The sequence below is a fragment of the Nomascus leucogenys genome, chromosome 20, assembly GCF_006542625.1.
Source record: "Nomascus leucogenys isolate Asia chromosome 20, Asia_NLE_v1, whole genome shotgun sequence".
Lineage (NCBI taxonomy): Eukaryota > Metazoa > Chordata > Mammalia > Primates > Hylobatidae > Nomascus > Nomascus leucogenys.
In genome coordinates this window covers 3924285-3950614 of record NC_044400.1, presented here as the reverse complement: position 1 = coordinate 3950614, position 26330 = coordinate 3924285, and the positions used below count along the sequence as shown (strand labels likewise).

Below are 26330 nucleotides of genomic sequence, written 5' to 3'. Positions count from 1 at the left end.
TTACCTGACCCAAAGGAACACAAATGCTGTCAAACAATTCAAAAGAAGAAGGCCCTAAGATTCAAGGCAGAGGACTATGAATAGGGACCAAGAAAGACTTTAAAGCTAAGGAAAAATTCGAAGCTTAATAAGAAAAATCTTACTTAGACTGAGGAAGTATTGTCCACACAGAGAAACTATTTGTGGATCCTCCAAATGACTGTAATCCATACTTTTTTTTCTTAATAGTATCTTCCTTCACGTTGCAGTAGGAGTGTAGCCGTTTACTAGGGGAACAGACAGGCTGATTATTTGGGACAATGTTTCACATCCTTGACTCTTGTTCTGGTGGATGTTTGTTCTTGCTATAATTTGGATCGTACCAGGAACTGTAAGGATTATTTCTTGAAAGAGTTAGAGCATAGATTGATATTATTATTCTTTGAATTTTTCTATGTCTTCTAGTATCCTGATACCAGGCTCTTATTTTGTTAGCATTTTGAATTGAGAAGTTACAAACTACATTACTGTAACAATAGTTAGCTATCGTTAGTGTATTTTCAGCTAGTTTGCCAAAATTTCGCCAACATTTAGGGCTAAATTGACTTTGTCAGAGCTATCACTGTGGTAATTATGGATGCTTAATGGTTTTGCTAATGTAATAAGTGATGTGAGTGGTCTGCTCTTATGGTTTGAAATCCCTTGCCATTTTGTGCACACCTGCCTTCCAAAGGCCAGCTCCTTCATCTAAGCTGTAAGACTGCCTTTGAGCTACTAGAAGCCACTAGGGGAAGACCTTAAGCAGTGATTGGCAGGTTTCAGCATATAAACACACCAACTTCTTTGGCCCTTACTTAGCCAATTCTAAGGCATGTGCCTACACTATTTGTCAGTTTCCTCTACAGGATTAAGCTTCAGTTGGCGCCTGTGATTGCTATCTTAATATATTAGCTGCCTTCCCTTCTGTGATCATGTTCCCCACCCCCCTGTCCCTTTACTGAGACCCTCCCAAGTAACTTATCTTCACTCATTCATTGTCTCAGAGTCAGCTTCTGGAGGAACTCCAACTAAGACAACTACCTAATTAACCCAACGATTAGAATCATTCACATTTAGGCCGATGTTAATTTATTTTACACTGTTATGATAAATTGTTTAGAAACAATTGACAATTTTTCTAAATTGCTATAAGGGTGAGCTGTTTGAATTTATTTGAGATTTTAAATATTTAGGATGACAGATCTCTTTCCATTTTTTTGTGACACAAAATTGTTAAAATTATTGGCTATCAAATACTAGTAAAAATTAGCATAGTGTGTGAGTAAAAGGGTGTTACATGGTCACTTATTAGCATCCTAAACACAACTTTTAGTAAAATCAATATAAATAATAAAGTCTTAGGAAAAAATACATTCTAACAAAAAAGAATATAATTCTAACAAAAAGTTTATGGAGATCTATAGTCTAAACTAAAATGAACCTTAATACCTCTAAAATGCTCAAATATTAATGTTTAGGGGCACGTAAAATGCTAAAGAATTGAAAACAATAAAAAATGGTAAAGAAATAAGATCCTAAGACAGTAAAAACTAATATTCAGAGAACTTAATGTACCAAATAAACTAATAAAATACTCAACAGCCACCTTGATACTAAAAGTAAGTTGTAATAAAATGCTCAAATGAAAGTATTAAGACAATCCACTTTATGTCTCCCCACATCTTATCTATCTCAGCCTGCTTTTCTTCAAACCACCAGCATGTTAAGATAATTCAGTATGCTTTTCTTGTTCTTTTGCTTAATTTGACCAGTTTTGTGTATATCACAAGTTGAGAAACTGCCATGTATTTTTTCTAAATGTTTTGGTTTTTAAAAAATGTTCTTTTATAATTCAAATAACTCCAAAGACATTATAGCACAATGAATAGGATCATAGGTCTTGGAGCCTAAGCCTGGACTTTAGGCCCATTCCTGGGTCCAATCCTGGTTCTGCCACTTTCTTGCTAAGTGACCCAAAGCACTTTACTTCTTCTCTTAGCTTTGATTTCCATCAGTTAATTTGGGGATGATCAGAGCATACTATCCATGAAGTTGCTTTGAGAATTAAATAACTTTTTTTTTTCGAGACGGAGTTTCGCTTTTGTTGCCCAGGTCGGAGTTCAATGGCATGATCTTGGCTCACTGCAACTTCCACCTCCCGGGTTCAAACGACTCTCCTACCTCAGCTTAGCAAGTAGCTGGGATTACAGGCATGTGACACCACGCCTGGCTAATTTTGTATTTGTAGTACAGATGGGGTTTCTCCATGTTGGTCAGGCTGGTCTGGAACTCCCGAGCTCAGGTGATCCATCTGCCTCAGCCTCCCAAAGTGCTGGGATTACAGGCATGAGCCACCACGCCCGGCCGAGAATTAAATAACTTAAATGTACAATATTTAGAATAGTGCTTGGTATGTATGAATGTTCAATAAATGTTCAATTTTTTTCATGTAGAAAACAATGTATTATGGGTAAAATTAGAATTTATAAAGTTGAGTTGAGATAAAAACTGAGATAAAAAGTGGTTGACATATATAACCACTTTTATATAATGATTAGTATGGGGAAAATGCATTCTAATTACCAGACTACTGACTTCAAAAATGAATGTTTGAAACACAACTCGTTTGTAAAATACTACATCTTTCACTAATTTTTTCATGTAGTGTTTACTATTTTTCTAGTAAGGCAAAGTGAATGATATGCCTACTGTGTGCTAATCAGCACTTTTATGTCATTGCATGTAATCCACAAACAGTCCTACTAGGTAGCTAGTAAGAACGTCATTTAAAAGGAGGAAGTTGAAATTTTAGAAGGGTCCAGGGATTTACACACATAGTAGCTGTTGTAATGTAGCCTCTTTAACTCCAAATTCAAAGCTTCTGCTACTATCTTCTGTTATTAACAGGGGAGAGGTTTGATACATGTAACAACTGTTATGCTACAGGCACCAACCGTTCTGGCATTATAGTGGATGCCAGAATACTAGAGGATCCCTGTTGTACCAGGTGTTAACCTTAGGGAATATGGAGGTGTCTTGTTGGGGGTAGGGTCCATAGAGAAGGGGACATTTGTAGAGCTTGGAGCAGTGGCCATTTTCCAACCAGTATTTAAGTATTATATTATTTAGTATTTTAACAACTAGTACAGCCACACTGTTCTTTCTGACCAAACATTAGCCTTATCAAAATTTTGATATAACTAGTGTTATAATTAAGTATAAGAAAAAATTTAAAGACCATATTAATTTTTGTTTTCATGTTTTTTTCTACAAGACGTTTTTAGGACCAGGCACAATTGAGAATTTCTTCCTTGTAATTCTTGCTAAACTATAAGTTCATAAATATTTCGTCCTGTTTCTCTTATATTGATTGATTAATCACTGGTTGTTTCAGTTCATTTCCTGTTGCCATAACAAGAATACCTGAGACTGGGTAATTGATAAGAAAAGATAATTATTTCTTACAATTCTGAAGGCTAGGAAGTCCAAGACTGAGCAGCCAACATCTGGTGAGGGCCTTCTTGCCTTTATTATTTTCAGCCATTTTTTTAAAACTTCATGAACTTGCGGTAATTTAGAGGAAGAAGCTTACATGTTAATGTACTCTGTCCAAAATATTTCTTAATCTATTATAAATATCATAAAGGACTTTATTGTTTACTTGTTTTCCAAATGTGAATTTGTTCTCAGTTATAACTTTCCTCTTGTTACATATTCTTTATCATCAAAGAAGAATAAAACAACAATCATTTTTACCTAACAATCTACATATTATGTGCTCAAATTTGCTAAAAGATCCAATCTCTTCATTTTGTAGTTTGGAAGCAACACAAATCACTGATTGTATTTGTTCCTCTTTTATCTTTTTTATGTGGTAGAAAAATTATTTGAATTACAGATGTTGGACAGTGAATATATTTTTCTTCATTTAGATTGTGATATTACATAGAATGAAATGAATTAAATATGTTAACTCTAATGCTTTTAGCCTGAACCATATGAAATTACCAATATTCGACCTTTTTACCAATAAAAAGGACAGTTTCTCCAGTTCAACCCAATATAAAAGCATATATTGCCAAAAATATTGAGTACTTTGAGGTGATCTTTTTATTATTTTCTGTTTCTGAAGTGAATATTTAATTTTTGTTTCAGTTACTAATGGTGAGTTGTTCTCTGTTGCAACTAGCCAATGAATAGATGTTTTTATATATTTTATATTTGATTTTTCTGGAAAATGAACCCATCGTACTAAGATTAATTTACATGTATTGATTTGTAGTCTTCTGTGCCAATTTAAGGTTTTATGTAACATATTTTTATATAGGGCATGTTTTATTATAAATATCTGTGTCTATGTCTGCAACAATAGCTACAGCTCTATTCTCAGTGCTATAAAATCACGAGAAAATCATAGCATTATAAAGGCCAGCAACATAGGGAACATTTAATATTTGATTAGTTTTAAGTAGCATTTGAGGCTATGTGTGAGAGGCAGTATTAAGCCTTAAATCACTCATATGGAGCAAATTATCTGATAATATTTTGGTTTAAACATTTGAATAGTTATTTTTCTGCATAGTGATTTCAGTTCATTATAAACAGAGGAGATTCAGCAAGTTTCTGGAAATATTTAACATACTACACATTTTATTTTATGGCTTTTGTATTGTCACCTATGAAATCTAAAATTATATTCCATTTATTTTTTGTGTATCTTAAAAAACTTGACAATTCTCTAAATGTAAAAAAAAATCTAATAAACAAGAATGACTCAGAAGCTCTTTATAATTGCACTTGCTCATTCAGATTTTATTTTTTGATTTGCGAGTTATTGCGAAGTCAATAATGGCCCCATCTTTATTTACTCCTGTACATAATTTATGTAATCCAGACATCTTTTTTTGCTTATAAGGGTTTTATTTTCATGTCAGTGTGTTATTTTCCCTATCTAAACTCTTCATTATTTGTCAGATTGACATAATATTGTGCTGCTCTGGGTAGGATTTGAAATATTATTCTCATCTGGTAAAAGCTGTTTCTAGACATGATAAAAATCAGGCATTACTGCTGGCTTACAGAATTCCTTACATAAAATGATTTCTTTTACTGTTATGAGTGCCTGCACCAAAAATCTGCAGAAACTCAGAGCCTAATGTTTCTCCCAAGTGCTGGCTGTTTTGATGCTGTAGTCACATTAACTAACCTCCTTTTCCTACATCACTGAGGATGATAGGATACTCCTGTTCTTCTGTGTATTTGCATTTTCTCTGCCTCTCATTTAATTCTTTAAGTATTTTCACATGAGGGTACTTCTCTACCTCCTTGCACAGTTCTAACACCTCTCCCTGCTATGTTTTTTTTGTGTGTGTGTGTGCCTACTGGAAATTGTTGGAATTATTTGTGCCTATTGGAATTTGTTTTGGTTATGTCAGAAATTTTCATTTTGTTTTGTTTTCTTCTGTATTTCTTTTATAACTTCCTAATATGTTCCCAATATGTAACTACTTATTGCATTTTTTTTTTGTCAATTATGCTGGCTGAAGTGTTTTCCCTTGAGGATTTATTAATGAGGATTCTTTAATTGGGGGTTTTGTTTGTTTTTTTGATAATTTTTAAAGTCACATAGGCTGAAGTATGCATCATCTAAAAGATTATGCTTTACATTGTCAATGTCATAAATACTGGACAGAGATTGTTTATATAAAGTCTTATAACAAATTTGATCTTTGCATATAAGCAGTTTATATGCTAATTTTAATCATCTATAGCTGCATTTTGAAGCCTGCTCCTTTAAAATGTATCTAAAGGAAAAGAATTTTTAGTCTTTATGCCCATTAAAATGGTATTTATTAAAAATTTTTTTTCTATAAATTAATTCAAATATATCTTCCCTCTAGTTCCCCTCAAATTAGCCTTAATTATCAAATACAGATTCATGAGTCTACCATATCTTATTGTTTAAACTTATATGATTTCCTTCTGTTTTTATACAGAGAATGTCTTCTAAGAAGACTTTAAGTTCTGATTTGGTATTTTCTGCTTTAGCTCCTGCAACACCCTAGTGATTTGTTCTGTTGAACACAGTGGAGTCACCGTTAGACCTGTTCATTTCTTTGCTACTACCATGTAAATAAAGAATTGTGGTCTACATTCTAGATTTTTTTTTAAAGCATTGAAGTAGATTTATGATAGCTTAATGAAATTTATCTTTATAATAGTGTTGTTCTTGGAATCGTAGTGTCTTACATGTCCAGTGCCCAAAAATGTTATCATTGCGCCATTAAAATACTGGAAAATATGTGAACGTCCTTTAGGATCTCCTAATTTTTGTTGATAAAGACAACAGCGCATCCCTCTGTCCTCTTCCCACTCCAGAATCAGGGACCCATTTTCTACTTTACCATCAACAAGAACATCATTTTTTTTGTTGAGCCAAATCCCAAATCTTTTGCTATTTTTTATCTGGTGATTTGTTTGTTTGCTTGCTTTATTTTGTTTGTAATGGTGGCCCACCACCACTTTATTATATTTTGTTTGTTTTCGCTTTGGGGCTAGTTAAATATGTTAGGTAATAGACTGCTGACTGGTAAAACTAATGCCTATATTTTACCATATTGCTTTAGACCTTTTTAAAAATCATGATACCCTGTTAAGTACTTATTGGTTTCTTTTGGCTGCATCCAAAAGGGGGCAGTACAACTTTGGTGTTTAATTTGTGAAAGTATTTTTTTCTTGTTTGCTCCTACAAGTTCTAGTTCTATTCATCTAATTTGATGAATTAGCCATTCATCAAACTGTGGAGTTGGAAGAGACCTTCAAGGCTACCATGATTCAGAAGGAATTTAAATATACCCTCTGGTTAAATTCCTTCTTCAATAGCCCTGTCTCTTATCCAGTAATTTCATCCATATTTTTAGGATGAACTTGAACAGTGAAATCAGCAGTAGTTGTCACTGTTGCATTTCTTCCCTTCCCTTCTTTTTTCTCTACTATAGAACTTTCTAGCACTGAAAAATAATTTCTGGCATTCTGGAAATGTAGGCAATTCCTGTTGGTGGTCATAATGAGAAAAAGAGGAATATGATATTTGAGAAAAGTAAATGATGATGACGTCAGTGGTAGTGATTTTTTTAAGAAAGTCATGAAAATAATTAAGTGGGAAAGTAAACATGGGATTTCAGACTGCACTCCGTTGGAACCAGTGAGGAGGGATATACTACTAGAAATGTGTAATAGCTGGGCATGGTGCCACACACCTGGAGTCCAAGCTACTTGGGAGGCTTAGGTGGAAGATCATTTGAGCCCAAGAGGTCAAGGCTGTGGTGAGCCATGATTGCGCTATTACACTCCAGCCTGGGTACCAGAGCGAGACCATCTCGAATTAAAAAATAAAAATAAAAAAGAAATGTGTCAGAGGTATCTCTAAGGACTCAGTGCAGCAAGAAACAGAACCTGAGAAGATATAAAGAGAAGATAGCATAAACATACTAGTCATAAACTTCTAAAGGTGCCAATATTTGGATGGAAGCAGACAGTAAAATTATATGTATATACATATATATATTCCAAAAGTAAAGTAGCTTCATAAGCATTTCTATAACACTGCCCAGAGAAAGTTCTTGAAAGGTACTAGCAAGAAGGGAAAAATAAATGGAAATTATCCCTAAAGTTAAAATATATGAATTGTCATTGATCATATCTTTAGTTTGCTGTCCTTCTAAAAATTTTATTTTAGTGACTGTATGCCTATTGACATACACTTTCATGTTCATGTGATCTTAATCACCTAATTCTGTTTTTCTTCACAATATATTAATTTTCTCAACCTTGAGTTCTTGATCCAGAGAGATTTTCAAGAACCTTATTTTTGAAGTCAGGGAGAAACTATATAGTTAAGAGTAATGAATGAGCTGCCAGCTCATTCACTGAGTCCCAGCCTTGTTAGATCATTAATATCAACAAGCCCAATATATTGATAAGGTACATGTTCTTGGAATTATATTTGATAAAACATTATACTTCTTTCTCTCAGAAAAATCTCTCAAGGTGTTTGCATACAAGTTACACAAAAATCACTCACTGGTCTTCCCCAAGTAATGGATATAATAAAGGTGGGCTCTCAGAAGCAGATTGCTTATTTATTCCAGCTGGAGACATACCCTATGCAGATCTGATAGACATTTTTAGAAAATGCTTGTGAGGAAAAAAAGAGTGCTTCTTTTTTAATCTCTAATGAAAATATTTCATTTACTGTTAATACTCTGAAGAGCCTGGTTATTATGAACTTTCACAGAGATCTTTAGATTATTTGTACTTTATTTTCAGTGAGCCCACATCCTACTGAAGCCATATTGTCTGGGCAAGTTGCAAGAGGGGTAAACACAAAGCTTAATTCGGTGGACAGGATTTAGAATTTCCTTTGGTTCTTTGTTTCTGAAAGTGACCTGGTCATATCCAATAAGGGATTCTTCTTTTCTTTGTGACAAAGGATAATAGTTGCATTAAAATCATTTTAAAAGTAATTTAAGGCCCACTAAGAGAGTAATCTGGAATAAACCTACTAATAGTCTGAATTAGTACTAAGTAATGGCTGAAGTATGCTCAGGCTAAAATTATTCTCTGTGATAAAAACAGTTGATAAATCTGTGGATTGCATGATTAGAACTATGGTTATACTGAAGAAATCTTCAGAATCTTTTAAAAATCTTCAGAATCTTTTAAAAAGCAAATATAAGCTAAAAAGATTTTTAATTCTTTGAATGTTTGATTTCTGTTGAAATAAAGGATTCTTTGCGGTTTTATTTTATTTTATAACTTCTTGCTATGATCGGTTTCTGTTCAACCATGTATGATATTTGTGAATTCGAATTTTTTTTAAAAGTCACCCATCAGATCAGAATGACTGGGATGTTGAAGGCTATAAGAAAGTTGCATAATACTAATACTATGAAAACAATCACTGTTTAAAGTTTATGATGTGATATAATCCAATAGCTCAGGGAAGTAGAAAGCATATTTTCTTTCTATATGAATTGCCTTATTTTAAAACTAGAATGAAATTTTATTGGAATGAAATGAAAGAGAAGACATTACAACTGATTCTACAAAAACAGAATGGATCGTAAGAGACCACTATGAACAATTCTACACCAACCAATTAGATTACCTAGAAGTGGATAAATGCCTAAACATATGCAGCCTACGAAGACTGAATATGAAGAAACAGAAAATCTAAACATACCAATGACAAGTAAGGAGATTGTATTAGTAATCAAATCTCTCATCAAAGAAAAGCCCAGGACCTGATGGCTTATGGCAAAATTCTATCAAACATTTAAAGCAGAACTAATACCAGTCCTCCTCAAACTCTTCCAAAAAATCAAAGAGCAGATAATACTTTCCAACTCTTTTTATGAGGCTAGCATTACTCTGATACCAAAGCCAGACAAGGACATTAAAAAAAAAGAAAATTACAGGCCAGTATCCTTATGTATATATTATGCAAATATCCTCAACAAAATACTAGCAAACCAAATTCAACAACGCATTAAAAATATCACCCACCATGATCCAGTGTTATTTATCCCTGGGATGCAAGGATAGTTCAAAATATACAAATCAATAAATGTGATACATCGCCTTAACAGAGTGAAGGACATATGATTGTCTCATAGGGATGAAGAAAAAATACTTGACAAAATTCAACATCCTTTCATGTTAAAAACTGTCACCAAATTAGGCATAGAAGGAACTCAACACAATAAAGACTATATATGACATTCAGCTAACATCATACGGAATGGGAAAAGCTGAAAGCTTTCCCTCTAAGAACCAGAAAAAGACAAACATAGCCACTGTTACCTCTCTTTCTCATTATAGTGCTGGAAGTCCTAGCCAGCACAATTAGGCAAGAGAAAGAAAGAAAAAGCATCCAGATAGGAAAAGAAAAAGTAAAACTATCACTGTTTGCTGATAACATGATCTTATGCATAAAAAACCCTACAGATTCTACCAAAAAACTATTGGAATAAACAAGTACAGTAAAGTTGCAGGATAGAAAAAATCAACATACAAAAATCAGAAGCATTTCTATACACTAAGTGAACTGTCCAAGAATCAAGAAAATAATCCCATTTACAATAGCTACAAAAAAAAATTAAGAATAAATTTGCCTGGGCACTGTGACTCACACCTATAATCTGAGCACTTTGGGTGGCTGAAGTGGGAGGATCACTTGACACCAGGAGTTCATGACCAGCCTGAAAAGCATAGCAAGATCCCATCTCTACAAAGAATTTTGAAAGTTAACCAGGTGCAGTGGCATGTGCCTGTAAGTTGCAGCTACTCAGGAGGCTGAGGAGTGAGTGATGTCCACAATGGCCTGTCTGGAACTGCCCCTGCAAAGAATCCAGCTGCAGTGGGGGAGGTGCAGCCAAAGTTGGGTGCTCTGAGGAGCCTGCAGGAACCAGGAACAGCACCTGCAGCCACCCGGCAGTGGCTGTAGACCCTGGCATCCCTGCGCTGTCAGGGGCCCGGGAAGCCCACCCTGCCCCTGCAGGCTCCAAGACACCTGCTCCTGCTGCCTGGCCTCTCCTTGCTCCCGGTGCCTGCTCCCATTTCAGAGCAAGGTTGAAGGTGAGCTGAGGCACTCCTGTGACCAGTCAAGTGTGCACATGCTCAGGGCTGTGCAGACATGCCAGCTCCCCCTGCCACCTCTGCCCCCTCTGAAACTTTGGGAGGGAGGCCTGGGGTTGGGGAAGGCAGAGGGTGGCTGGGACAGGCCTGTAAGCACCCCTCCACAGGAATAGCCTGGCTGCCCTGGTTGACATGATTGATGGCAGCAGGAGACAGATGGGCTCCTGGGTGGAAAGGGGCAGGTCCCTGGTGAAGCCCCACCTTCAGACTAGGGACAGCCTGAAGCGTGGGGGCTAGGCTGTCAGTTCCAGGTGGAGTCCGCCAGCCAGAGTGAAAACTTATGGTGCTTTTTCCAGACCTGCCATGGCTGCCCATGGACCAGTCACCATGTACTTCCTCCCTTCTGAAGCACATAAAAACTCTGGACCCCTATTTCACTCCATATACAAAAATAAACTCAAAATGTATTAAAGACTTAAATGTTAAGACCAGAAACTGTAAAACTACTAGAAGAAAACTTAGGGGGAAAACTGCAAAATTGGTCTGGGTGTTGATTTTTTGGATTTGACCCCAAAAGTGCAGGCAACAAAAACAAAAATAGATAAAGGGGATTATATCAAATGAAAAAGCTTCTGTACAGCAAAGGAAACAACGTACAGAGACAGCCTACAGATTGGGAGAAAATATTTTCAAGTCATACATTGAATAAGGGGTTAATATCCAAAATAATAAGCCCAAGCACCTGAATAGCAAGAAAATTTAAAAAAAAAAACATTAAAAATGGGAAAGGGATCTGAATATACATTTCTCAAAAAAAGGCATCCAAAAGTCCAACTGATATGTGAAAAACTTCTCAACATTGCTAATCGTTCAGGAAATACAAATTAAATCTGTAATGATATATAATTTCACACCTCTCAGAATGACCATTACCAAAAAAAAAAAAAATACAAAATATAACAAGTGTTGACGACGATGTAAAGACAAGGAAACCTTTGTACACTGTTGGTGGAAATGTACACGTGTGGACAACTGTGTGAAGGTTCCTCAATAAACTAAAAATAGAATTAGCTTATGATCCAGCAATCCCATTTCTGGATATTCACCCAAAATATTTTAAATTAGTTTGTTTTAAGAGATGTCTGCACTCCCATGTTCTCAGCAGAACTGTTCACAATAGCCAAGTTACAGAATCAAACTAAGATGATGAATGGATAAAGAAAAAGTAGAGTATGGTAAAATTCAAAATTGCTAAGAGAGTAAATTTCAAATATTCTCACCACAGAGAATATTAAGTATTTGAGGTGGACACGTTTACTGGCTTCATTTAGTTATTTTGCATTGTATTCATAAATCATAACTTCACTTTGTATTTTATAAATATATATAGCTATTGTGAAAATACAATAAAACATTGAAATTGCAGTCATATTTTAAGAAGGTATAATTTTTTGTAAGAGAATTGCAAATGTTTTAAAACCACAAATTTATATCTCAGTATTGAACCATACTTAATGGATCTTAATGTGATTAGGCACATAGAATATTACATTTAGAAGCAAGACCAAGGTTTTAAGAAAACTCCTTGTATCATAGAGACCTTATTATTTAGATTGCACAGGAATAGTAGAATGTATGTAGAGCTAAGTGGGGCTTAGTAATCATCTTTTTTGTGAGGAAGAAGAAAAATTGGAAGTGGAGCACCATGGCATTCTGTTTGCAGATGGAAAACCTGACAAAAGATATCTTCATATTAATTTTTGAGGCTTCCAGAGTTATTGGAGATTTTAGGTTACTGGATGGGGCCTTCAGAAAATATACCATAGTTAATTGTAGACTGCTGGAGTTTGAAATCCAGTTCTTCCAGTTATTAGCTATGGAACCTTGGATAACTTACGTGATCTATGTTCCTCACTTTCTTTATCTGTAAAATATAGATGATAATAGCACTTCTTTATTTTCTACTTTTTAAGAACATAAGCACTTCTTAGGATTGTTGTGAGAATTAACTATACTACTTATAATTTAGAACTCAGTAAATGTTAGCTATTATTTACTATATTTAAAAGCAAGAAATAAGTTTTAGTAATTTACATGACAAATGTTAGTGCTACTTAACAATGCCTGTTATCTGGAAACTTGTATTTTTAATCACTAAAGATTAATATGGTTGAATTCTTTCGTGATGTAGACTATTTGTGATTTACAGAGCTATTGGTTCTTATTAAAATATGTAGAAAAAGATAAGCTGCAATGATAAACTGTCGATTGATTTGAATTTGTAGAAAATCTGAGATCTTTAGCATTACATGCATGTAAAAAGAATACTTTATTAAGAGTACTTCAAACTAGGTAAGGAAAATAAGAGCTAAAGTATAGTTTTCTTTTCTGGTTTAGTAGTTTTTAAGGTCTCCATCCTTGTTATGTATAACAAAGACTCAGATAATTACCTCTGTTTATTAGAGTTTTTTTTTTTTTTTCAGAAAAAAATCTTAAATGGTATATGTGTATGAATATATTTTTATTGCAAAGTATTTGGGGACCTGTTTATAAGAATTTTCTTTCTTCTTCTTTTTTTTTTTTTTTTTTTTTTTTTGAGACAGAGTCTTGCTCTGTTGCCCAGGCTAGATTGCAGTGACATGATCTGGGCTCACTGCAACCTCTGCCTCCTGGGTTCCAGAGATTGATTCTCCTGTCTCAGCCCCCCGAGTAGCTGAGATTGTAGGCACACACCATCACATGCAGCTAATTTTTGTATTTTTAGTAGAGACAGGGTTTCACCATGTTGGCCAGGCTGGTCTCGAACTCCTGACTTTAGGTGATCCACCTGCCTCAGCCTCCCAAAGTACTGGGATTACAGGCTTGAGCCACTGAGCCCAGCAACAATTTTCAAAACTAAAACATTAATAGCCTATTTCATGTTATTTTTAGTAGTTACGAGAGAGAGAGAGAGAGAGAGACAATTCAAGACTTTATAAAATTTTTGACTTTGTATTTAAACAGAAACTGAAGCTAGAAGTGCTTCTCCCCAGCCTACCACCCCATTAACTTAACGACAAAAAAAAAAAAAAGAATTAATTATGAGTCATCAAGGGCATGTTTCTAGTTGTATGTGAGGTTTTCAGTAAAATTTTCATTATGGAATATAACATTTCCCTCTTTTTTGCCACAGTATTTTATTGATTGTCTACCTACACAGTTTACCTAAGAGGATAGCAAAGCTTACAAAATATATAATCCATAAACATTATTTTAGTATGTCTACATTGATTTATTGCTAAAGTCCTATTTACTATATGTTCAAAGTTCCTTCCTAAGCTAGTGGGTCTCGGGATTATCTTTAAAGATTAGAAATATAATCTTAGAAAACTCAAGAAGTATTTACATAAATGCTAATAATGAGAGTCTAGTAATAGTCAGTGTTCATATGTGTGCTTTAGATCACAATTCTACATGGACTGTAGATCTACATTATAATCAAGATACCTGTAAAGATAGAGAATCTGCCTCAGCCTAGCTCTGAATCAGAACTGTGGGTATGCATCTGGGGTTCTAGAGTTTAAAGTACTACTTTGGTCCTTAAGTGCATTACAGTTTGAGATTCATGCCAGCTACCAATTGCATCATGCTTGCATCCTTGTATCTAAGATATTACATGGTCATTGAGGTATGTTTGTATGTATCATGGAAGCTTTCAAATCATTTTGACATTTAGTATTTGTATTAGAAATAACTCAGTGTTTTTCATAGACATCTGTAAATAGTATTTTTGGAAGTTAATGTCTTATTAATATGTAGAAACTAAGCTAAATAGTTGCAGTGAAATTGTTTCTCAACTGGAGAAAAAGATATCCTTCCTTCATGCTTTTTAAAAATACCTGAACCCTGGCCCTACCTCATACTAATTAAACCATAATATGTAAAGAATATGCTGAGTGTGAATATATTTTAAAAGTGTTTCAAATGTTTGATTGTACAGCTGCAACTGAAAAACTGACATCTGCACTAATGACCAAAAGGAGCAATGATATTGCTAATCCAAAAATCATTTATGTTTGGCTTGAGAATCTACAGTACTCAAAACACTTACTTGGGAGGATGAGATAGGAGGATCTCTTGAGCTCAGGAGCCCAAGACCAGCTTGGGCAACATAGGGAGACCCTGTCTCAAAACAAAACAAAAACAAAAAGTATATACTAAGTATGGCACTGTAGCATACAAATCCTGTTTCCCTAACTGCATTGTCAAGGAATTCACAATCAAGTTCTTTAGGCAAAAAACACTCTCTCTGCATAATCACATTTGTCTATTAGAGGGAATTTTATTTAAAGGGCTTTTTTTTTATGCTAAGTTTAGCAGGTTGGTGTAAACTACTGACTGGGGAGGTTTAAGTAATAAGGGGAATAGAATTTTGAATTTTTCATGAGGACAGAATACTGAACTAATTGATTTCTATGATTTTGGCTTTTATAAGCAACTCAAGTGTAATTAAGAATATTTTTGTAGTAATTTTGAGCAGGGAAACTATTTTTTAGAATGGGGCTCTGTTCATGTAGGACACCAGAATTTATGTATTTTAAATCGTATAAAAATTTTGCATAGAAACCAAGTAGCCAGATCAAATTAGTATTATAGAAAGTACTCAACTCTGTGACATGGATCATAACTTATGTCTCACAAAATATTCTTATTCTTCTAAAGGGTAAATCTTAATGTTATTGTTGTTTGTTCACATAAAATATGTCCTATAATACATCCTTTTGCCCAGGCTTATTATATAAAGTCATGAAGAATAATTTCAATTTTTTATATTTAAAATAAGTGAAGCAATATAATCTCAAATTCATTATATTTTCTTATGCTTCTCTTTTAGATGTACATTGAAGATGTCAGTTTCTACATGTGGGAAGTAGACATTGAAGGCTTTATGGTTTACAGACAAGATCTTTAGAAGTTAAGCACTCAAGGTAAGTAGTAACTATAGCCCTTATATATAATTTCATGTAAATGGTTAAGGTTGTCAGATTATAATTCGACTTGTTAAACTTGTTTACTTTTTATCACTGCCCCTAAGTTACCTCACAACTGCATTCATTCATATTCAGACACAAATTTTTATTCCATAATATCATCTTGACAAAGTATCAGATTTCATTTGTAATAAGCAGTTGATTAAAAAATAATAAGTTGTAATACACAAGTGCAAACCAGCTAAGAATAAAGAATAAAAAAAGTAACTTCTGGCCGGGCACGGTGGCTCACACCTGTAATCCCAGCACTTTGGGAGGCTGAGGCGGGCGGATCACGAGGTCAGGAGATCCAGACCATCCTGGCTAACATGGTGAAACTCCGTCTCTACTAAAAATACAGAAAAATTAGGCAGGCATGGTGGCGGGCACCTGTAGTCCCAGCTACTCAGGAGGCTGAGGCAGGAGAATGGTGTGAACCTGGAAGGCGGAGCTTACAGTGAGCCGAGATTGCACCACTGCACTCCAGCCTGGGTGACAGAGCGAGACTCTGTCTCAAAAGAAAGTAACTTCTATCAAACCTGTGAATACAACTCAGCAGAATTTAGTGTGAAAAAATAATTAAACAGAAAAACTATCATTCATTGCACTGTTTTCATGTATTTATTAGTCAGCCCCTTTAACAAGTTAAGAACTTGTTCTTTATCCACTCCAAAACACTCTGTCATAGTTTCATACGCTCATAACATTATAACCCCTGAATACAAACCTCTTTTCATTTTGTCATGGCTCCCCCAAAATTTCTCTTTACCTAGCATATTCTTTCACGTAGCACATTCTGTTCACGCCTCCCATGACTGCTTACATACTTACATGACTAGGTAAATTTCTAACCACACTTTGTTAAAATTTCAAGTGAGATACAAGGGGAATAAACCTCCAAAAACAATATTTTAATGTTCCTTACCAAATGGGGACAATGGAAGCCTGGAGAGTATGTGACCTGTAAACGGGACGCTCCTGTTCAGTTCTAGGATCCTTGCTAAATGGAAATGAGATGCTGTAAAATCAATTCTCAGTAGATTTTTAAAGAACAGAAACAAATTTGAAAAATCCTTATTTTTAAATATCAGCATAAAATTTTTCGTTTGAAAAAAAGTCTATTTTGCTGCTACATAAGCCAAGTAAAACAGTTCACAGCCCCTAGTGCAGGAGTGTTTTTTCTTTTTTCTATTTTTCTTTATTCTTTTAGAGTGCAAGTATTTAGAGTCTATTTTTTCTCCTTAATTTGTGGTTAACTGTTTAATGATTTTTGCCAGTTTTCTATAATGAATATTATTGTCAGAAATGACTTCTCTTGAAAACATAAGTGATATTACTTATTTCTAATTCATTTACATAGTTATATCTGGTGACTTGGTTACTTGGAAGAGCTATTCCATTGTTTTCTGAATTATAATGATTAGACAGCTATTTTTATGGTTCCTTCTTCTCCACAGTCTAAATCAGATCCTTCTAGTAAAAAAAAAAAATTTATATATATGTATCTTTTACTTTAAGAGATGTAGTCTCTTTAAGTTGCTCAGACTAGATTTAAGCTCCCGGGCTCAAGCAATCCTCTCACCTCAGCCTCTCAAGCAGCTAGGACTACAGGTGTGCATTAACCATGCCGGGCACTTTCTGGTTTTTGTTGTTGTTGTTGTGTGTTTGTTTGTTTGTTTTGAGACAGGGTATTATTCTGTTGCCCAGGCTGGAATACAGTGGCATAATCATGGGTCACTGCAGCATCTACCTCCTAGGCTCAAGCCATCTTCCTGCCTCGGCCTCCCAAAGTGATGGCATTACATGCATGTACCACCTCGCCTGGCATCTTTTTTTTTAAAGACCTTTTACACAAAGAGAAAGCAGAGTTAATCACTTAGGTCTCTTAGGTCCATGGAGCACTGTCATTACTGGTTCATGCAAAGCACTTCTTGTTTTATTTATTTATAAATTTTCCAGTCTCATTCTCCTGCCCTTGACCCATAGGAAATCATTCTAATATTATGATATTCTAAAATAATATCTATTGTACTGTTCTATTTTGTTTATATTTTCATAATGAGTATTGTTTTGCATGCATACATTTTAAAATTTTTATATGAAAAATTTCAAATAAATAAAAAGGAAAAGGGAGAATATTATGAACCGCCACATGTCTATATGTCAGCTTCAACAGTTAGCATCTTATGATACAATTTGTTTTACCTCTGACCTCTCCTCACCCTGACTTATATACATGAAATTTAAATAAGTGTAAGTGATATCGCGCTGTGTATCTCATTGTGATTCTTACTATTTTATTTCATATAACCTTAAGTGTTAAACTTTATTTATATTGCCATGTTTTTACTGCTTCTTACTGCTACATGGTAATCCACAGTATATGGCGGCCATATTTTCACTACCCATTTTCCTCAGTGTTTGCCATCCAAATTGCTTTCAATTTCCTTTTACCACAGACATCATGATGAACATGCCCATGTTCATCATGTCCTATCGTGGAACTTTGCAAGGATTTCTTTAGAATATATACCCAGGAGCAGAATTGCTGGGTGACAGAATATATGTTTATGATTAATTTAACCAATCCCTATCAGATGCTCCCCCACATAAATACTTTGGTCTCTACAGCCTCCAGCAATAACCTTCTCATCATCCATGCCAGCCCTTAATGTTATCCAGCTTACTCATGTTTTCAGCCTAATGTGTGTAATTTTATAGATCATTGTTTTACTTTGAGTTTTTTTAAATCACTATTGAGTTTGAGTATCTCATCATATACTTGTTGGCCTTTTGATTTCCCTCTTCTGAACTTGCTTGTCATATTCTTTATATATTTTTTCATTTGGGTTCAATTGTTTTATAGGAATTTGTTGTATGTACTCAATATTAATTTCCTTTCAGTTTAGATATTATAAAATATATGCTTCCATTCTTTCAACTTTTAAATTTTATGCATGATGTTCTTTAAGTAGACATTCAGATTTTAAATATCCCATTAAAAATATTTTCTTGATGCTTATTGCTGGAGTACATGAGGGCTACTGATATTTTTAAAAGTTTGTCTTTGTTCTAACTATATTGCTAAATCCTCTTATTCTTAACAGATTGTTCTTTTTTTTGAAATAGATGATTATAATCATTTGAAATTCATGATAATATTATTTCCTTCTTTCCCATCTTTAGATTTAAACTTCTTTCTTCTTTCCTATATCTTTTTTTGTTAGTTCCTCTGGAACTATGTTAAAGAGTAGTAGTGACATTGGCCATCTCATGTTTGATCATAAAGGAGGTGAACCTAAAGTTTCTCAATTAATACTTACAAAATGTTTTTAATATATAACATTTACCAAATTAAGAAAGGTTCTTCTATTTTTAGTTTGCTAAGCCATCTTATAATTAGCTATTGAACCTTATCAATGCCTTTTATGATGTGTATGTTAAAATAATCATAAGGTATTCATCCTGTGGTATATTAATGTTATGTATTATGTGTATAGAATTTCTAATATTAAACAATCCATGCATTCATAGTTTGCATCATGAAGTATTACCTGATCATGATGTATTATTCTTTAATATACTGTTGTGTTTGGTTAGCAAATATCTTATTGGAGATTTTGGAATCTATATTTTTAAGTTAAATGCAGTGTAATTTTCTTATTTTCCTTGTTTGGTTTTATAATTAAGATTACATTAGACTTCTAAATGAGATGTGCATGTTTGCTCCTTTTAAGAAAGGAATTTACTGTTCCTTTAATGTGTGCTAGCTCAAATGTAAAACTATCTGGTTCTGGGGATTTGGGTGAGGACATATCTTTGACGATTATATACATCGTTAATGCTTTTTGGTCAATTCAGGTTTCCTTCTCAGCTTCTTCCACTCCCCTTCCAATGGCTTTTGATGGCAGCTGGTATTCTTCTCACCCTCAGGTATACCCCAGACTGAGTTTCCTTTGAGTCAGGAAATACTGAGCCCACATTCACATTCACAGGAAATCTCAGTGCCCACATTCAACTGAGCCATGTAATGGTCACCCCCCTTTTGGACTGACTGGGAATTCATTATCCTAACCGTGACCACTGGTCTGTGATCTGCCTGGTCTTGCTTCAGTTAAACTCCCTCTGCCACATACCTAAATTAATCCTGCACCACAACAGTATCCTGCTTTTGCATAACTAGAAATTTCAGTTAATAATGCCTTGAGTTGACTTCCTTATAGCTGTTAAAACTTCTGGTTACATGTGTCAAGATGAATATTTTGATAAAAGAATAAGTAAAGCATCATGTTCAGGAAGGTAAGTGTTGCAGAAGAAATGAGCAACGATATGGTCTGATGTCCTCTACATTTGATATATAGTATATATCAATTTGATATATAGTATGTATCTGATTGTAGTTAACTCCATGAGATTTTCCCCTTCTCTTAGAGTTTGAACCATATAGTGACCATGTATTATCAGAAGAAAAATGAAGGGTATTTCCCCTTACAAAAAGAAAAAGGAGTAAAGATCATAAGCAGGAAGTTCATGGACACACTAACAAAAATAAATGAAATAGTAATTATAATTATAATTGTTTATACGTTACAATGTGTTTCACCGTTTTGGATATTTAAGTTTTTCCCACACTTCGAATGTTTTCTGAATTTATTTTGAATCTTTTATTACTAAAAAAAAAAATTGGACGTATATATATCTCTCCTACAAAGAATCTTGTACATTCTGACATCCCTTTGTCTCTTCATCTTCTCCTACCCCATCATTTGCTACTATCTACTTTAAATCCTAAACCATTATGCCCCATATTCTCCTTTTCTTAGCTGTTGGCTATTTAAAAAAACAGCACATTTTGCCAAGATATTTTATCAGCATTACTTCACACATCTTTTAATGATCTTCCATATTTGTTTCTATTTAAGCATTTTATCAAAAACTGTCTTCTGAGGTCTTGTGTGCTTGGAAATATATGTCATCATAGCCTCATTTTACATATGACTGCATTGTCATAAGTAAAAATCTAGGTTTTCAGATTTTTCCTTCAATACTTTGAAAATCCATGATATTCCCTAATCACCATTGTAAAAAAATTTTTTTTAATTAATTTAAAAAAATAAAATCTATGATTTTTTTTGTCCTGTTCAACTCCATCATTCCTTTAAATACATCCTTCTTAATTTTTTCTTTTTTTTGGGGGGGGGGCCATCTGACTGTGTCACCTGGGCTGGAGTGCAGTGGCACAATCTCGGCTCAACCTCCTCCTGGGCCCAAGCGATTCTCCCACCTCAGCCTCCTGTGTAGCTGGGACTGCAGACACACGCCACCACGCCCAGCTAATTTTTGTATTTTTTGATAGAGATGGGGTTTTGCTGTGTTAGCCAGGCTGGTCTTGAACTCCTGACCTCAAGTGGTCCTCCCGCCTTGGCTTCCCACAGTGCTGGGATTGCAGGTGTGAGCCACAAGGCCCAGCCTATTTTTCTTTCTGAGTCTCCTGTTATTCAGATGTTAGCACTGTCAATCCCTTAGCCTTTCTTTTATATTTTCTATATCCTTGTTCTTAGGTTTGAAGATTTCCTCAAACTGATCTTTGGATTCATTAATTTACTCCTCATTTAAATTCTATTATTTATCCAGTCTATATACTTCAAGTATTATATTTTTGTACCTAATATTTCTGCTTGCTTCTTTGTTCTCTTGTTCTTATTGTGTGCTGCTAATATCTTCCCTTATCTCTTTTAGTATGTTTATTACACTTATTTTAAGTTCTTGGGACATCAGATCTAATATTTTTGCTTCTCTTAGCATCCGTATGCCAATATTTTATTTTTCTTTGAAAACAGTTGTGCTTCTTCAATGTCTTCTTTTTTTTTTTTTTTTTTTTTATACTTTAGGTTTTAGGGTACATGTGCACAATGTGCAGGTTTGTTACATATGTATCCATGTGCCATGTTGATTTCCTGCACCCATTAACTCGTCATTTAGCATTAGGTATATCTCCTAATGCTGTCCCTCCCCCTCTCCCCACCCCACAACAGTCCCCGGAGTGTGATGTTCCCCTTCCTGTGTCCATGAGTTCTCATTGTTCAATTCCCACCTATGAGTGAGAACATGTGGTGTTTGGTTTTTTGTCCTTGCGATAGTTTACTGAGAATGATGTTTTCCAGTTTCATCCATGTCCCTACAAAGGACATGAACTCATCATTTTTTATGGCTGCATAGTATTCCATGGTGTATATGTGCCACATTTTCTTAATCCAGTCTATCGTTGTTGGACACGTGGGTTGGTTCCAATTCTTTGCTATTGTGAATAGTGCCGCAATAAACATACGTGTGCATGTGTCTTTATAGCAGCATGATTTATAGTCCTTTGGGTATATACCCAGTAATGGGATGGCTGGGTCAAATGGTATTTCTAGTTCTAGATCCCTGAGGAATCGCCACACTGACTTCCACAATGGTTGAACTAGTTTACAGTCCCACCAACAGTGTAAACGTGTTCCTATTTCTCCACATCCTCTCCAGCACCTGTTGTTTCCTGACTTTTTAATGATGGCCATTCTAAATGGTGTGAGATGGTATCTCACTGTGGTTTTGATTTGCATTTCTTTGATGGCCAGTAATGATGAGCATTTCTTCATGTGTTTTTTGGCTGCATAAATGTCTTCTTTTGAGAAGTGTCTGTTCATGTCCTCTGCCCACTTTTTGATGGGGTTGTTTGTTTTTTTCTTGTAAATTTGTTTGAGTTCATTGTAGATTCTAGATATTAGCCCCTTGTCAGATGAGTAGGTTGCAAAAATTTTCTCCCATTCTGTAGGTTGCCTGTTCACTCTGATGGTAGTTTCTTTTGCTGTGCAGAAGCTCTTTAGTTTAATTAGATCCCATTTGTCAATTTTGGCTTTTGTTGCCATTGCTTTTGGTGTTTTAGACATGAAGTCCTTGCCCATGCCTATGTCCTGAATGGTATTGCCTAGGTTTTCTTGTAGGATTTTAATGGTTTTAGGTCTAACATTTAAGTCTTTAATCCATCTTGAATTAATTTTTGTATAAGGTGTAAGGAAGGGATCCAGTTTCAGCTTTCTACATATGGCTAGCCAGTTTTCCCAGCACCATTTATTAAATAGGGAATCCTTTCCCCATTTCTTCTTTTTGTCAGGTTTGTCAAAGATCAGGTAGTTGTAGATATGCGGCATCATTTCTGAGGGCTCTGTTCTGTTCCATTGATCTGTATGTTGACCTGTAAGATAATTTCCCTCTGGGGATATTGGCTACTATGACATCACATGTGGGAAGAGACTAGTATCCAGTCTGTGGCATTTTCAGTGAGCTCAAAGGATGGAAGGTAGGTAGAAAAGCCCCAGGCTACTTGAGAAATCACAGTTTATCAAGTCTACAAAATGACACCTCAGATCTCTGCTTCACCATCTCTCCCCTCCTCCCTGATCCCACCAGGGAGAACAACAGCCAAAGCTATTTATTGTAATTTACCAGCTTTATGGTTTATTAGGAAAGGGCAGAGAAATTACTGCCTAAGGTTAGTTAGTCTCCACCTGTTTTCCTCAGCTTTTTATAAGTATGGTTTACTTCTGAGGGCATTTGGACTGTAGTCTGAGTCCCTGTAGATATGGGAACTGTAAATTTTTTACTCAAGTCATGGAATAGTTAAAAGCAGAACTCCAATAGTTCATTTCCTGTTTTATCCTCCCACATATTTGAAGGACTGCCTCCTGCCCCAGATCCAAGGCCCAAACCACCAGCTAGCACACTTACCAGTTCAAAATTGTCATTTTTCACCCCACTTTCTTCCCTGGGAGTTTTCAGGTTTTCTTATTTCTTGGCTTTTTTTCTTTATATTTCCTACAGGAGTTGGTCTTTGGAGAGAGAACCAGACAGTGTACTATTCCAATATCTTGGTATTATCTTTCTGAAAGAAACTCAAACAAAAGCTATACGTATGTGTGTACCCTTTGACCCAGAGATTACACTTCTAGAAATTTCTCCAAAGTGTATTACCAAGAACTATTTAATCATGATATTGGAAAACAATTTAAATATCCAAAAGTGGGGGTTAATTAAATAGATATGTATTCATGGAATAAACTATTCTGAGTAATACACTACTGATTTCTGTTTTTTAAAAAAAAATTGATGTTCAGGTGTGGTGGCTTATGTCTATAATCCCAACACTTTGGGAGACTGAGGTGAGAGGATCACTTGAACTAAGGAGTTCAAGACCAGCCTGGGCAACATAATGAGGCCTCCTCTCTGCTAAAAAATATAAAAGTAAAATATCAGCCAGGCATGGTGGTACATGCCTGTAGTTCCAGCTATTCAAGAGGATTGCTTGAGCCTAGGAGATCTTGATCAGTTTCTAATGACTGTCTTTTCTCTTGGTTTTAGTTCACATTTTCCTACCTTTTAAAATGTCTTGTAATTCTTGAATTGATGGGTTTGCATAGGATAGTTTTTAAATGTGGATATTTAGCATGATTTGCATATCTCTATTAAAGTACTTCTCAAACCGTAATTATTTCTTTACCTCTATAACACACAGAATGTTAGGGCTGAGAAAAGGATGACTGGAGCTGGCAGTTGCATCACTGGTTTAGTTGCAGTATAGTACTAGAATGAAAGTAAAAAAATAAATAAAGAAAGAATGAGTGATATGGTTTGGCTGTGTCACCACTCAGATCTCATCTTGAATTCCGACGTGTTGTGTGAGGGACCCAATGAGAGGTAATTGAATCATGGGGGCGGGTCTTTCATGTGCTGTTCTTGTAATAGTGAATAAGCCTCACAAGATCTGATGGTTTTATAAACGGGAGTTTCCCAGCTCAAGCTCTCCCTTTGCCCTCCGGCATGATTGTGAGGCCTCCCCAGCCATGTAGCACTGTAAGTCCATTAAACCGCTTTTTCTTCCCAGTCTTGGGTATGTCTATCAGCAGCGTGAAAATAGACTAATACAATGAGTAAAAGGAAACAAAGAAGAAGCAGTCACAATCCTTTCATATAATTTGTCAACAAGAGGGCAGATGCAGCATCATGGAGGAAACACTTTACAGAGCTTTGAATATTACCAAAATCAAATTGCCTTTAAAAAAGTAAAGAGAAATTAAAACAGTCATGAAGAAAAGAGCCTCAAATTAAAACAGAGACTTTTAGAGATTTTTTAATAAAAGGAAATTTTGCCATTGTGATTTGGAGAAAGATTTTCCTTATAGTTTTTAACCAACTTGAGAATAGACACAAAGAGCCAGATGGGAAGACAACTAAATCTAAACATTTTACAAAACCTTGATAGGGATCAGCATCTAGCCAAGAATTATAAGACATGAAAAAGTAGGAAAATGTAACCCTAAACCAAGAGAATAGACAATCAGTAGAAACAGAGCAAGAAATGACAGCAATAATGTAAACAGCAAAGACTTTAAAACATCTAATTGTACACATATACAAGGATATAAAGTAAAACATTAAAATAATGAAGAGAGTCTTAGAAAATATATTTTTTAGCTCTAGGAATTCCCATATCTGAATGGAATATCCACTGGATGGGTTTCTCAATGCAAGAAACATTGCCAATTAAAAAGATCAGTAGACTTGAAGAAAGTATGCAAAACTGAACTGCTGCTGGGTACAGTGGCACATGCCTATAGTCCTACCTACTTAGGAGGCTGAAGTGGAAGAATAGCTTGAGTACAGGAGTTTGGGGCTGTAGTGTGCTATGATCACATGTGTGGATAGCCACTGCACTCCAGCCTGGACATACTAGCCAGTCCCCAAGTCTAAAAAAGAGTAAGTAAAGTAAAATAAAAACTGAATTAGAGAGTAAGAAAACTGAACCCTCCCCCTTCCTCCGTACCCCAAAAAAAAACCCCAGCACCTAAGCGTCCTGATACCATGAGGTATATAGCAAATATGGAACTGGAGTTGCAGAAGGGGTGAGAGCAGAAAAAATATTTGAAAAAATATGGCCAAAATTGTTCCACATTGGATGAAAAATAGAAACATAAAAATCCAAGTTCATTTAACCTCAAATAGAAAAGAAAACCACACCAAAACATACCATTTCTGAAACCAGTGATAAAGAGAAAAGTCATAAAAGTAAATGAAGAAAAAGGCACATCACAAACAAAATGCAAGACAAAAATAAACTGACTTCACATTAGAAACAATGCAAACCAGAAGATAATGGAATGAGATCGGTATCAAAAGGTGAAGACTTATAAACCTTAAATTTTATCCAGGAAAAAACATCTAAAATGATGACATTTTCAGAAAAAAAAAAATCCACTGAAAGAATTCATTGCTAGCAGACCTGTTACAAAAAATGTTAAATAAAGTCTTAAGGCAGAAGAACAACGATACTAGATGGAAACTCGATCTCTTCAGAGGAATAAAGAGCCCCAGAAATTGTGAATATATTGGTAAACATAAAAGACTGTTTTTTATATATTTAAAAAGATAACTGACTGCTTAAGTAAAAAACACTGAAAAATAAGAATGAATATTTTGTTATTCACATATGTAGAAGTAAAATATATAGCAACAGTGCAAAGAATGGGAGGGAGAAGTTGTAGTACAGGTGGAATATTCCTAATCCCAGAATCCAGAATGCTTCAAAATTCAAAACTTTTTGAGTGCCAACCCGATGCTCAAAGGAAATGA

General features: G+C 35.0%; 1 protein-coding gene across 4 annotated transcripts in view; it reads left to right on the top strand.

Moving 5' to 3' along the window:
- The window catches only part of MBD5 (methyl-CpG binding domain protein 5), a 466846-nt gene that overhangs the window by 139635 nt on the left and 300881 nt on the right, over positions 1–26330 (top strand). For all 4 annotated transcript variants that reach the window (XM_030801005.1, XM_012502548.2, XM_030801006.1 and 1 more), the window contains one exon: positions 15530–15623. The gene's annotated coding sequence lies outside the window, so the exon portion shown is untranslated. The remainder of the gene's footprint in view (positions 1–15529; positions 15624–26330) is intronic.